This window comes from Triticum dicoccoides, chromosome 7B (genome assembly GCF_002162155.2).
Source record: "Triticum dicoccoides isolate Atlit2015 ecotype Zavitan chromosome 7B, WEW_v2.0, whole genome shotgun sequence".
NCBI lineage: Eukaryota > Viridiplantae > Streptophyta > Magnoliopsida > Poales > Poaceae > Triticum > Triticum dicoccoides.
Window position 1 is genome coordinate 621,421,198 of NC_041393.1, and position 15,055 is coordinate 621,436,252.

The following is a 15,055-nucleotide window of genomic DNA, read 5'->3' on the forward strand; positions in this document are numbered from 1 at the left end:
GGCCGATATCCGCGGGGATTTGATCTTCGATGGATCTGAGCCACAGCCGAGCGTGCCGCGCTGTCACGATGGGCACGACCTAACTCTGCCGCCGGACAGCACCTTGGAGGCCGCACACGAATCCGCTCCGACCCATAGTCCGGAGCCGATCGCACGGATCGAGGACGGATGGCTGGACACCGCCTCGGGAGCTGGAACTTCCACGGCGATGGAGCCGAACACTTACCTTGTCCCGCATAAAGCTCATGACTCCGAGGTGCCGGACTCTCTGCCGAACTCCGAACCTCCTGCGCCCCTGCCAGTCGAATCCGACTGGGCGCCGATCATGGAATTCACCGCTGCGGACATCTTTCAGCACTCACCTTTCGGCGATATCTTAAATTCGCTGAAGCATCTCTCGCTATCCGGAGAGCCCTGGCCGAACTACGGCCAGGATGGTTGGGACGCGGATGATGAAGAAATTCAGAGCCCACCCACCACCCACTTCGTAGCCACCGTCGACGATCTAACCGACGTACTCGACTACGACTCCGAAGACATCGACGGTATGGACGACGATGTCGGAGACTATCAAGAACCAGTGCCTACAGGACACTGGAAGACCACCTCGTCATATGACATATATATGGTGGACACCCCAAAAGATGGGGACGGCGAAGAAGCAACGGAGGCCGATTCCTTAAAGAAACAGCCCAAGCGCCGACATCAGCGGCGCCGCTCTAAATCCCGCCACAGCAAGAATAGAGATTCTGGCACAGGAGATAATAACACCCCAGAAAGTGCCGAAGACAACCCCCTCCAGCACGATCCAGCGCAGGAGGAGGCAGAAGCAAGCCCTCACGAGAGGGCGGCAGACGAAGAGGTCGAGGATGATAATTACTTACCTCCCTCCGGAGACGAGGCAAGCCTCGACGACGACGAATTCGTCGTGCCTGAGGATCCCGTCGAACAAGAGCGTTCCAGACGCAGGCTAATGGCCACGGCAAACAGCATAAAGAAAAAGTAGCAACAACTTCAAGCTGATCAAGACCTACTGGCCGACAGATGGACCGAGGTCCTCGCGGCCGAAGAGTATGAACTCGAACGCCCCTCCAAAAGTTACCCAAAACGCAAGTTGCTCCCCGACTAGAGGAGGAAGCGTACAAACCTGCATCACCAGCGCATAATACGGCAGACCGACCACCTTGTGGCCGCAACAGAGAGGCGTGCAAGCCCTCCACCAAAACCGTACCCCGGCACCGCTCAAAAAGCATGAAGCCACGGGGGAACGCGCCGGACTTGTGGGATATATTGGAGGACAAGGTAAGACAATCCAGATCTATCTATGGATCACGTGGGCGCCCCAAGACCCACGACGAATACCGTCGCGCCGGATACAACTACTCCAGCCGGGCCGAACACAGCAGACAACGCTCTCTCGAGCTATGTCGCGATATTGCTCAATACAGAGGCGCCGCGCACCCCACTATGCTTCACTGACGAAGTAATGGATCATCAAATCCCTGAAGGGTTTAAACCCGTTAATATCGAATCCTACGATGGCACAACAGACCCCGCGGTTTGGATTGAGGATTATCTCCTCCATATACATATGGCCCGCGGCGACGATCTTCACGCCATCAAATATCTCCCGCTCAAGCTTAAAGGACCAGCTCGGCATTGTCTTAACAGCCTGCACGCAGAGTCAATTGGATGCTGGGAAGACCTGGAAGCCGCATTCCTCGACAACTTCCAGGGCACGTATGTGCGACCACCGGACGCAGATGACCTAAGCCACATAATCCAGCAGCCAGACGAATCGGCCAGGCAATTCTGGACACGGTTCTTAACAAAGAAAAATCAAATCGTCGACTGCCCGGATGCAGAGGCCCTCGTTGCCTTCAAACATAACATCCGCGACGAGTGGCTGGCCCGGCACCTAGGACAGGAAAAGTCGAAATCCATGGCAGCCCTCACATCACTCATGACCCGCTTCTGTGCGGGAGAGGATAGCTGGCTAGCTCGCAGCAACAACCTCAACAAAAACGCTGGCAGTCCGGATACCAAGGACCGCAATGGCAGGTCGCGTCGAAACAAAAACAAACGCCGCATTAACGGCGACAGCAATGAGGATACGGCAGTCAACGCCGGATTCCGAGGCTCCAAGCCCGGTCAACGGAAGAAGCCATTCAAAAGAACCACTCCGGGCCCGTCCAATTTGGACTGAATACTCGACCGCTCCTGTCAAATACATGGAACCCCCGAAAAGCCAGCTAACCACACCAACAGAGATTGTTGGGTATTCAAGCAGGCAGGCAAATTAATCGCCGAAAACAATGACAAGGGGCTACACAGCGATGACGAGGAAGAGACCCGGCCGCCGAACAACAGAGGACAAAAGGGATTCCCCCCTCAAGTTCGGATGGTAAACATGATATACGCAAGCATATACCCAAGAGGGAGCGGAAGCGTGCACTAAGGGACGTATACGCGATGGAGCCAGTCGCCCCAAAATTCAACCCATGGTCATCTTGCCCGATCACTTTCGATCGAAGAGACCATCCGACCAGTATCCGCCATGGCGGATTCGCCGCATTGGTTTTAGACCCAATCGTCGATGGATTTCACCTCACGAGAGTCCTGATGGACGGCGGCAGTAGCCTGAACCTGCTTTATCAGGATACAGTGTGAAAGATGGGCATAGACCCTTCAAGGATTAAACCTACAAAGACAACCTTCAAAGGTGTCATACCAGGTGTCGAGGCCAGTTGTACAGGCTCAGTTACACTGGAAGTGGTCTTCAGATCCCCGGATAATTTCCGAAGCGAGGAGTTAATCTTCGACATAGTCCCATTCCGCAGTGGCTATCACACTCTCTCGGACGAACCGCGTTCGCAAAATTCAACGCGGTGCCGCATTATGCATACCTTAAGCTCAAGATGCCAGGCCCTCGAGGAGTCATCACGGTCAATGGAAACGCGGAACGCTCCCTCCGAACGGAGGAACATACAGCGGCTCTCGCGGCAGAAGTACAGAGCAGCCTTTTAAGGCAATTTTCGAGTCCGGCCGTTAAACGACCGGACACGGCCAAACGCGCCCGGAGCAACATCAACCAAGACCACCTGACACATTCCGAGCACGCGTAGCAATGCGGCCTCAACCCCAGCCCTCGCACAGTTGTAAGACAAACTCTCCGCGTACATAATTACGCCCTAGAGATACCATGGGCATAGGGGGAGAGGCACCACCACAACAGACCTAGAGTGCGGTTCGACCACACCAGGGGCTCCCAAGTGTATCGCTCTTTTTATCTTTTATTTCTCTCTTTTTTATACAGAACTCTGTCCGGCGGCGAACCTGCCAAACTCATGATGCAACAGCCAGGGCGGGACAAAGGCTGCGACGAACACTCAAGTGGTCTCCATTACGAGCATTAAATTTGTCAAATACACCATTCCGCGGCCTACCCCTGGAGGGAGACACCTTTAATTCGTCCAATCCCTTGCTTTCCGCACTATTTGTATCATTCCGCACTCATAGCAAATCTTCTCGAATAAAATGCAGCACTGTTTTGCCCATAATTGCATTACCTTATATATATATATATATGTTCATTTACGACATGTTGCATCCGTACATTTTGGTACGGCCAAATACACCAGGGGCTTATGTTCCCCGCATTATGGTGTGATCAAGTCCGCACACTTTCACAAGTGCGGCACCCCGAACTTTTAGCATTATATGAATCGGCTCTGAATCATGTCTTGGGTCAATAGTTGGGTTTGCCCGGCTCCCATGTTTGGCACCTTATGTTCCGTTCTATCGGCTAAGGTAGCACTGGGAGAACCACTGCGATTGCCCCCGGTTGAGCCGGGTTAACGCCTCAGTGGAGAAAGCTAAAACTGACTGTCATGATAAGGCGAGAGACTGGTTGCTGTTCGAGAGGTCTTTTCGGGTCCTTAAAGACCTACGCCGCTTCGAGCGAAGTATCGGATAATGTCCGACGAAGGCGTGGATAGCGCCCCGAATTCGGTCTTCCGAATACAAGGGGCTTCGCCGAAATTTAAAATTATAGAATTCTATGGCTAAGTGAGAGTGTTCAAGCACTATAAGTCCGATTGCCTTGTTTGTTGTGTTGAGCGCCTCCCTAGATGGACCCAAAAATGGGAACAAGAGTGCTCAAGTTTATCCCGAACACCCCAGCACTCGTGGCATGGGGGCTGAAGCCGACGACTTGCCATCTCTCAGATTTAATAAACGGCCGCACAGAAGGTAATATTTTAAATTAACAAGAGTTGCTTAGCGCATATGAACAAAGTTTTCAGCGCACAGGATAACACATTGCGAATTTACTCATTAATTACATCCCTGGGGCACTCATCCGCAATCTTGCGGGCACCCTTCAGGACAGTCTTATAGTACATCTCGGGCGTACGATATTCCTTGCCCGCTGGTGGCGCGTCAGTGATTAGCTTCTCCGCATCCAGCTTGCCCCAATGCACCTTTGCGCGGTCAAGGGCCCGACGAGCACCTTCAATACAGGCGGAGCGCTTGATAACCTCCACCCAGGGGCACGCATCCACCAACCGTTGCACGAGGCCGAAGTAGCTCCCAGGCATGGCCTCTCCAGGCCACAGCCGGACTCTGAGGCCCTTCATGGCCTGCTCGGCCACCTTGTGGAGCTCGACCAGCTGCTTCAGCTGGTCGCTAGAGGGCACCGGATGGCCGGCCTCAGCATACTGAGACCAGAAGACCTTCTCCGTTGAGCTCCCCTCCTCGACTCGGTAGAATGCGGCGGCATCAGACACGCTGCGAGGCAGATCTGCAAACGCCCCTGGAGAGCTCCGAATTCGGGTAAGTAACACGTAATTTACATTCACATACTTGCTTTTCATGAAAAATGCCTTACCCGCCGCTATCTTCCTCACCAACTCAATCTCCTGAAGGGACTTATGGGCATCGGCCTTGGCAGTTTTGGCACTTTCGAGAGCCGAGGCAAGCTCGGACTCTCGAGTTTTTGAGTCACGCTCCAAACTCTCATGCTTTTCCATGAGAGCCTGGAGCTCTTGCCGAACCACCGCCACTCGCGCCTCCTGCTTTTCTCGCTCTGCCCGTTCCGTGGCCGCATTGTGTTCGGCCGCGGACACGGCCTCCTTCAGAGTCGCTACCTCGTTTGTGGCCCCTGCAATACCCATGTTATCCTTGTTATTTTTTGTTGCAACCTAAATACTTTTCTGTAAGGTACAAGTTCAAAGTGGTGTTACTCACCTTCTTTGTCCTGGAGCTGCTTCTTGGCGCGGCCGAGCTCTTGCTCAGACCGCTCGAGCTCCTGCTTCAAAGCACCGACCTCCGCAGTCAGTGCGGCAGAGGTCAGCAGCGCAGCCTGCAACCCATATTGACATAATTTTTTAGCAACCCTGCGTATATCTTTTTTTTTCAGATCCTCAGTCCGGCTTTTCTTTCCGAACACCGAACCGAGCATCAGGGGCTACTGTCTATGCGGTATTACATTGCATATTTTTAACTTCTTACCTCAAAGCCTGATAGAAGGCTATTGCAGGCTTCAGTCAGCCCGCTCTTGGCAAGCTGTACCTTCTGAATCACCGCACTCATAATAGTGCGGTGTTCTTCCTCGATGGAAGCGCTCTGCAGCGCCTCCAACAAATTGTCCGGCACCTCCGGTTGGACGGAAGCTGCCGGCGTCACGGTCTTGCCCTTCGTGCGAAGGGGCCGCCGGCCGGACTCCGGAACCACTGCGGGTTCTGATGTGGAGTCCGGCGCAAAGTCCGGGAGGCCGCCTTGTGGCGCCTCCGGAGCCTCCCCCTGATGGGTCCCTTCTTGGGATCCCACCTCGGCGTCCTCGGTGTCACGAGGGGTGGAGGCGGTCGGGATGGAGTCTACATCCGACGGAGCCAACGACCCGCTCGATGAAGCGGGGAGATCATCATTGGCCGGACTACAGGCAGCATGCGGCATCAGAATGACACTATGTGACGTAGAAAAAGAAATTATAAATCATTCAGGAATCCGGATACTTACGATCTCGCCGGAGGCCTGGCCCTTGAAGGCCATTCTTCCTCGCCAACGTTGATGTTGGCGGAGCTGTCCGGGGGAATAGTCCTTCCCCTCTTGGCCCCTTCGGCCTCCCCTATTGGGGAAGCCTTCCTCTTCCTCTCTCCCTCCTCTGGGAGAGATTCCTCTTTCTCCTCCTCGTTTTCAGGGGAGGAGTCCGCCCCGGAGTCGTCGGACACCTGAAAACGGGAACTCTTTCGAGCACCCGTGGCCTCCTTCTTGGCCTTCTTCTCCGGCACCACGTGCGGTGCCGGAACCAGCAGCCTCGCTAGATGGGCGTCTACTGGGTTTTCTGGCATAGGAGCCGGGCAGATAATCTGCTCTGCCTTCCTCATCCAGTCCTGTCAAAGGAAAAGGGGAAATTAAAACCCGCATAGAGTCAAACTATGAAAAGCAAGTGTCCCGTAAAGGGGTAGAATCACTTACCTCGTCGGCTTGACGCTGCGAGTGAAATCCACGATCTTCAGTCGTGGATGCGGGGGCTTCGGCGCCCTTAAACAGCACCCTCCAGGCGCCTTCGTACGTCGTGTCGAAGAGCCCGCTCAGCGCCTGGTGCTGTTCCGGATCGAACTTCCACAGATTGAATGCCCGCTCCTGGCATGGGAGAATCCGGCGGACGAGCATGACTTGGACCACGTTAACCAGCCTGAGCTTCTTCACCAGCTTCTGGATACAGGCTTGGAGTCCCGTCAGCTCCTCCGAACTGCCCCACAGCAAGCCCTTCTCTTTCCAGGAGGTGAGCTGCGTGGGGATACCAGATCTGAACTCGGGGGCCGCCGCCCACGTAGGGTCGCGCGACTCGGTGATATAGAACCACCCCGATTGCCACCCCTTGACGGATTCCACGAAGGCCCCTTCAAACCAAAGGACGTTGGGCATCTTGCCCAACATGGCGCCTCCGCACTCCGCTTGAGTGCCCTTCACTACCTTCGGCTTGACATTGAAGGTCTTGAGCCACAAGCCGAAGTGGGGCTGGATGCAGAGGAAGGCCTCGCACACGACGATAAACACCGAGATGTTGAGGATGAAGTTCGGCGCCAGATCATGGAAATTCAGGCCGTAGTAGAACATGAGCCCCCGGACAAAGGGGTGAAGTGGAAAGCCCAGTCCGCGGAGGAAGTGGGGAAGAAAAACGACCCTCTCATGGGGCCTGGGGGTGGGGATGAGCTGCCCCTCGTCGGGCAGCCGGTGCGCAATGTCACCGGACAGGTAGTCGGCGCTGCGCAGTCTTTCGATGTGCTCCTCCGTAACGGAGGAGGTCATCCACTTGCCTCCCGCTCCAGACATGATTGGGGAAGGTTGAGACGAGATGTGCGGGCTTGGGCGCTGGAGCTCAAGTGCGCGGAGATGGATAAGCAAAGGAGGAAGAAGGCGTAGGTGAAAAGGTGAATCCTTATCCCTTATATGGGCGGGCGAAGTCTACACGTCCCCCACCGGCCTGGTAAAACTCGCTTATCCCCCAAGCATCACCATCAATGGCGCGGTTGGGTTACCCACGTCCGTATTGATGAGAATCTCGGATTAAGGGGGAACACGATCTCTGCTTCGACAAGACGTGCCAAGGAAACCGCTTCGCTAAATGCGCTGAGGTGGTAGAGTAAAAAACGATTCAAGTAATGGCTTGGTAGCGGCGTGGCGTCATGCCGCAAAAAAACGTCAGCAGATTGAACTTGTGTATATATTATTCTCTCTACGGTGGAATGTGGAATTTATTTTGCAGAGCCGGACACTATCCTGGTGTTCATAATCTTCTATCATTCGGAGGAGGAACCCGCCTTGCAATGCCGAGCAATATACGCGCCGGACTTATCGTCATTGAAGCCTGGTTCAGGGGCTACTGAGGGAGTCCCGGATTAGGGGGTGTCCGGATAGCCGGACTACCATCATCGGCCGAACTATCATCGGCCGGACTATCATCATCATTGACCGGACTCCAAGACTATGAAGATACAAGATTGAAGACTTCGTCCCGTGTCCGGATGGGACTTTCCTTGGCGTGGAAGGCAAGCTTGGCGATACGGATACGTAGCTCTCCTACTATTGTAACCGACTCTATGTAACCCTAGCCCTTTCCGGTGTCTATATAAACCGGATGGCTCTAGTCCGTAGAACCACAACAACAACCATTACAATCATACCATAGGCTAGCTTCTAGGGTTTAGCCTCCTTGATCTCGTGGTAGATCCACTCTTGTAAACATCCACAATATCAATATCAATCAAGCAGGACGTAGGGTTTTACCTCCATCAAGAGGGCCCGAACCTGGGTAAAACATCGTGTCCCTAGTCTCCTGTTACCATCCGCCTAGACGCACAGTTCGGGACCCCCTACCCGAGATCCGCCGGTTTTGACACCGACAGTGACTACTACTAGTCAGCATTAAATGTCTCAGTATTAAATGTCCCTTATGCAACCCCAATTAGAGGAGAGAGAGGGGGACTTTAGTCAGTAAAAGTCAGGGGTGTTTGGAGGTTTACTGACTAAAGGTGACTACTACTAGTCTCTAGTCAGTAAAAGTTGGGGGTGGGATGACTAGGGACTAAACTAGTTTTAGTCACCCACTAGTCAGGGGTGTTTGGAGGTTTACTGACTAAAGGTGACTACTATTAGTCTCTAGTCTCTAGTCTCTAGTGATCCAAACACCCTCTAAGTTACCGGAACATCACACACTCCAAGAAACAATGAGTCTATAACCTAATAAATACATTGTTGCATGACACTACATAGATGTTCCTACCCACTATGATGGTAGTAACATAGTCTAGGAAAATGTGTAAGTTACTAGCTTATGTTCTTGCCCATTGTGACCAGCCTTAGAACAATCAGCTAAACTTGGGATAAAAGCATGATTTTTTTTGTTTACAATCTATTTTTTTGGGGGAAGTCTATTTTATTTCTTGCATACATAAACAAACTCGTGTGTGAGTCTCTCTCTCTCTCTCTCTCTGTGTGTGTGTGTGTGTGTTGTCGCATGGAGGCAATCGGCCAATTGCTCTACTCATGACTGGCCGGGCGGTGGCGCGGGAGGCCTGCATGTGCAGGGTACCGATCTAATCGGTGTTGGCGCATGCTTCGATGTTGCCCTCCTCTTTCCTGCCCTTAATTGTGGTGTCGATCCGAGGAGGGCTTCCCTTCATACCCTAACCAGGTCTGTGCATACCGATGCCGAAGGACTGGTCACCTTCGATTTTTGGACTGCCACCAAGGAGTGTGGATCTTTCCCTCAGACTACGGATCCATCCCCTCACCCGATCGTCGGGGTGCTCACCCTTTGCCCACTGGGGCAGGGTGAGCCGGTGGTATCTTGATTTGTCTGTGTTCATGGTCTGACCACGGGCTTGGGGGTTGTCTAGGGGTGGGGAAGGAGTGGCCTTACCACCCGTTCCTTCGGTGCTTGATGGCGGCATGCTTGGGACGGGCAGTACTGGAGGCCATAGATGACTGGGCGATGGCCCTAGGTAGCGGTTAGGACTCAGGGCCCCTGGGTGCGGACTTCATGGTTGGCTCTCAAGCAAGCTACATTGAGGCTTATGTTGGCAGGGTGAGTCGGTCATCTTGGTGGTGAGGTACGCTGTGGTGGGTGGTCCTGGCAAAGTGGTCGCAGGTTGTGGTGGCCTAGCCCTTAGTTCACGATATGGATCTGGAGTGTCCGGTATTATGTGGACGTCTCCCTGTTGTGGTGAAATTGTGGGGTGTGGGAGGTGCCGAGCGAAAGCTTTGCTTCTTAGGGCATGTACAATGGTCGATAAGGTAGTCTTATCTTAAATCTTGCATGTAATTTAGAGATGACAGAAAAACATGTCTACAATGGGTCATTTTTTAGCCTTATCATCAATAACTAGTTATTCCTAAAATTGTGGTGAGACATATTATGCTAAGAGATCATCTCTTGCCTTCTCTTAATTAAGAAAAGACAAGCCTTCTCTTATGATTTCTCTTTCATCCACCTCATCATTTATCCTACGTGGCATTGCTAAGATAGAACCATTGTACATGCCCTTAGACGTTAGAGGCGGCGTGCCTCCAGGTGTCACATTCCTGTTAGGGCACCGACGTGGCCCCCGAAACTCAGGGTGAAAACCTTTGCCGCTTTGGCGCGACTGCGGCGGCGCTTTGCATCGTGACTCTCCGGACATCGTTCATGAGTATATCTTTCCCTAATCTCTCCCTAATAATAAAGTATGGATTGGGTCTCCGGGTTCACCGTTGCGGCGTTTTTGCAAAGAAGTCCCTGTGCTTTTTGACAATTAACCCGCAGTACAGTTTTGAGTGGTGAACAAAGGGAAAACGTTTCGTGTATTGGCTTGGGACTCGGCTTGGCCTTTAGGGAAAAAATATAGCACGGCGGCCTGTCCTCTCTGAGTACGCACAACAGCACGGGTCCTCTTCCTGGGGACGGCACGGCAGCGCCGCCATGAATCAAGCCGCCGCGCGCGGCCGGTATACCTTTCCCGCTACCCTCCAGCAGCGCGGCCGTTGCCCTTTTCTTCCCCTCCTCACCCGCCCCAACTCCTCACCCCCAGCCTCCTCGGCCTCAACGCGGACGTCTCCGATTTGGATAGGATTCGACGCCGCCACGCGCGGCCGGTCTTCCTCTCTAGCTATCCTCCAGCAGCGCCGCCGTTGCCCTGTTCTTCGCCTCCTCACCCGCCCCAACTCCTCACCCCCAGCCTCCTCCGCCTCGAGGAGGACGGCTCCGATTTGGAGCTCAAGTACTGCCTCCTGACACCTCCATCCCCAAGTACGTCCTCCCGTCAGACGAGGACGAGGTGCGTACTCTGCTTGTTTCTACTGGCTACAAGGACAAATTTAAGATCTTGAATTAAAGGATTCTAAGGTTGAATAGAAGGGGGAACAGAAAGAATGGGTAGCAATTTGTTCGGGGATTTTATTTTTTGTGCCAACCTCTAATATCCCCTTCTCTGCCATGGATTTGGATGCTTTGCAGATTTGGATTGGGGCGCAACAGAGATGAGGAAGGACAAAGCATGAATAGCTCCAGTGAGAGTGAACGGATATGAACACCACAACCCTCTCAGGTGGGATTGCCATATTCTATGCTCATATTCAAATTATCATCTAATGTTTGGCCAAAGGCTCCATATATAATTTGATCTTTGATTCCTAGATCGCTAACCACATGTGCCATTTAATTTCAGAGTATCTATTATTTTTTCCTGTTCTTCAGATCTTTGAGAGGTAGTCTGATTTGCCGTGGTTTTTGCAGGGGTTGTTGGCTGATCAGGATACCCAATTCTCAAACAAGCATGCTGAGATGCTCAAGATATGGAAGTTCGCCCACAAGCTCGACCGCCAGGTTTTTTTGGTTCATGTTCAATGGGAGGCGAATAGTGTAGAGAGGGTATCTGATGCAAGTCCAAGGTAAACATTTGTTTCTTTTATTGTGTTTAGGTGAACATGTCAAAGGTGCAGATGGACATGATGAAGTCGTGAATTGTCACGCAAGTCACTGAGCTTCTTGGGTCCGAAAAACTACCTAACTGCTATTATCCTGAATTTAGTTTTATCTAAACTAAGAGGACCACAAGTGCTTCTCTAACAAAGAATTACTCATTTGGTGTTCTTTTGCACTGCTGATTTTAGTTCAAATTGGTGTCAGTGCGACCTTTTTGTCATGTTGGATAAGGCTTTCTGTATCACATGGATGTGACCTGTAGTATGGTGTAGAAAAGTGATGAAAGGTATTAGTTTGAATTAATTTGGCAGCAATAGTTTATCAAGTTTTTGCCAAGCCAGCTATTTGTAGAATTTCTGCAGCTGTACTTTGTGCCATCTCCCTCATGTAGATATATATATACTAGCAGACTAGCACGTAAATTATTTACATCAAAACTGAGACATATCTATATGATGGAGGCATTTCTTTCTTTATATTCAGCAGTACCTCTTGCTGCTATAAAGAAAGTAGAAGCATGGTTGATAAATAATCACATTGTTCTGCCCATTTTTCATTTCACAATCCATTACAATTGTTATGTCCTTGCAATCATACCACTACACATGACGCTTCCTAGATCTGGAACCCAACCAAAGCACAATCAAGTTTGATTTGTGCTGTTATTGGGCCTCGCTGCGACCCTGATGTTTTTGGGCCAAGTTGGGCAGAATCTGCTCATGCTTATAATAAAACAAGTTTGTTAACAGATTAAATAGTCGCACCTAGCTTCTTACAGCTAATTCTATCAAGTTTTTTTTTTAAAAATTCTATCAATTTATATATGCCTATAAGTATGAGAATTAACAAGCAGCCTGAGAATAAACTGACGGAGGGTGAGCTGTGTTTAGCAAAAAGTATCACCTGGTTAGCGTAATAAATAAAAGGAGTTGGGGATTGTTGGCTGCCAAACGAAAAATCTCAGGAAGCCTAAATAAAAGGGATCGTGGGCTGCGAATCAAAAAACCCTGTTTAGTATAAATAAAGGAAATTGTGGGCTCTGAAATGAAAAATTCTGGTTGACATAAATAAAGGAGATTGTGGGCTACGAAACAAATAATCTCAGTTGAGCACGATTGTTGTATGCTAAACGAAAAATAAAAGCGACTGTGGTCTGTGAAACAAAAAATAAGCAAAGGCCTCCCGGTTGGCATAAATAAATGCTATGAAACGAAGAAAATAAATAAATGGGCATGGTTGAACAATTTCAGTATTTTATACTAATACTATTTTCATTTAAAGGCTGAATTTTGTCACCCCGTTGCAACACACGGGCATATGTCCTAGAAGATATTTGGAATGCAGAGTTCATGAAAACAAATGTTAGTCCTTTTTTTCTTCTTTTGAAAAGCTCTCTTCATTCTTTTTCTCGTCTATTCTTACTGCTTGAGAATTGTTGCAGTCCGTACCATGTATCCACCGTTTCCTAAGGAGAGTGTTCCTATGCTAAAAGTTGTTGTTTTGTTGTTGCAGATTTGTGCGGTCTAAATAGTACTGTATTTAGTTTTCTGGAAGGGTGCAAAAGGCATACTGGGCTTCCTGTGTATACTGATTGCTAAATGATGCAATAATATTTGTGCGGTGGGGGAGTGTCATTCCCTGTGTTTACTGATTGGCCTCACCCTCTTAAGAGATCTAACCTTGTCACCATAAGGAAAAAAGCAAAGAGTATTATGACGCCATAAAGTTTGAATTCAGAGAAGTATATGCTGAAGAACACCAGAATTAGTCTTCATGAACCATCATCGCCTTGTTGATGATGCTTCACATGTAAGTTTTCTGGTCCTTTGACAAGGTCTTCCAATTATTCAGAAGCGATGTCAAATGGTATGTACCATTTTTTATTTAATTTTCTTGATGAATTGTTAAGTTGAGCACGGATGCTTGCATTTCCATTTGGGAAAAAGAGAGGATAAAGTGATGGATTGGAGCTTTGGCGGAACAATATTACTATCTAGAAAATTCATGGCAACTGGGCCAATGGTTGAACATATAAATCGTTTTGAAGTGAATTATTTTGTGACTCTCAGCCTCAGTACTACCTTGTCGATTTATACTTAGAGGACCAGAGAGCAAAATCCAAAGCAAAGCCCTACACATGCCTGCCCATCTGGCGCATGGCTGTGTTTTGAGCAATTTTAGGCCATTAAGCATCATATTCATGCAGCACCTGCTCAAAAGGAGCAACTGCATTTTGTCTATAATGCATGTTTGACTGAAATTCCTGTTTCTATTTTATTCAGAGCGCCCACAAATTAAACAACCTATGAAATGGCCAGAAGGGACCGGATATCCTACTTGGTATGTGGTTTTAGAAGCGACTTAGGTTCCAGCTTGCTGTGAATTTTATGATTTATCACTACTATAATGTTAACTACTTAACTCGATACTGAAAGATTGGAGCCGTAGTATTTGCAGAGGAATTCCGAACAGGCTTCATTAATTCAGTAAAGGCCTATGTAGAAACATCTATGACTTCACTAGAGAGTGGATCTGCACTCGAGGAGCAGCTCGAGCAGCTCTGCGCACATGCCTAGACCTACTTTCCTGTCGGCGTTGTTGATATGTGTGTTCTGTATCATTCTTTACGTCTAGCGTGTGATGTAATCCATTTTCAGACTTTTTCACCAGTGGAAGCATATATTTTACGAGCTGAATCAATAGATGTTCATTGAGTTTCATGTAAAAAGCGCATGTACATTCTCACCAAAAACAAGAAAGTGTGTGTGTGCCCGACCTTCTCCCGCTGCGACCTTGACCAGGAAGCACGTCAAACAGAAATGCCAATCTTTACACCAGCATCAAGCCCCTAGAAAAGTCTATCACCTGTATCTTTGCATATCACCGAGATGGAGCCAGAAGACAATTTTTTTATCTTTAGGTGTTAACTCCTTGTGACAGGTATATGTGAGTATCATCGTTGTGTAGAGATAGAAATATTCACATTAGCAAACCTTTAGCTTAAGGTGTGACTGGTACCCAATTACTCTTGGTCTCACTATTTTATCTTTTTGCTGGACATTTTACATCTCTTTTGATTACTAAGCCTTTTATTTTCTACTTTATGTTCTGGTGTCAGCTGAAAACAAGAACACGGGGTACATCATTTTGCTTCTAACCTCACGCAATTAAGGGAATTTCTTTCTTTCTTTAAGCATCATCAGATTTTCGCTCTTTGTTTCAAGAATATGGTCCTCGGTACATGTGATTATGTTAAATATTGTTTTGCTACTTGCAAAGTTGTTTAAGTGGTCAATTGTTTTTCAGGTTTCTAAGCATTTTTCTATAGTACCCGTTGCAACGCACGGGCATTTGTGCTAGTAATAATAATAAAGCACGGATTGGGTCTCTGGGTTCACCGTCACAATACGCTTTCTTCTCATCTCATAATCCGTTTTTACGATTTGTATAGACAAAACCGTAATATAAACAAGGTGGTACTAATTTGGGGTCGCCAGACCCCCTGTTGTTTTCGGTATTCAAGGCGCAGTCCTCACAATTAACGCCAACCGGTACGGCCGAGGGAAAAGGAAAGAAAATCAGCGCCCC

General features: G+C 49.5%; 1 long non-coding RNA gene across 5 annotated transcripts; it reads left to right on the forward strand.

Moving 5' to 3' along the window:
* Positions 1-10,305: 10,305 nt before the first annotated feature.
* LOC119339733 lies at positions 10,306-15,045 on the forward strand. 5 transcript variants are annotated; one of them, XR_005164199.1, is made up of 5 exons: positions 10,306-10,820; positions 11,000-11,090; positions 11,279-11,433; positions 12,980-13,276; positions 13,750-15,045. It is a non-coding gene; the product is annotated as an uncharacterized LOC119339733 (long non-coding RNA). The 5 variants fall into 5 exon arrangements; XR_005164200.1 differs by lacking the exon at positions 13,750-15,045 and adding an exon at positions 12,749-12,828 and having other exon boundaries at positions 12,980-13,535; XR_005164201.1 differs by lacking the exon at positions 13,750-15,045 and adding an exon at positions 11,464-11,534 and having other exon boundaries at positions 11,279-11,368; positions 12,980-13,535.
* Positions 15,046-15,055: the final 10 nt, after the last annotated feature.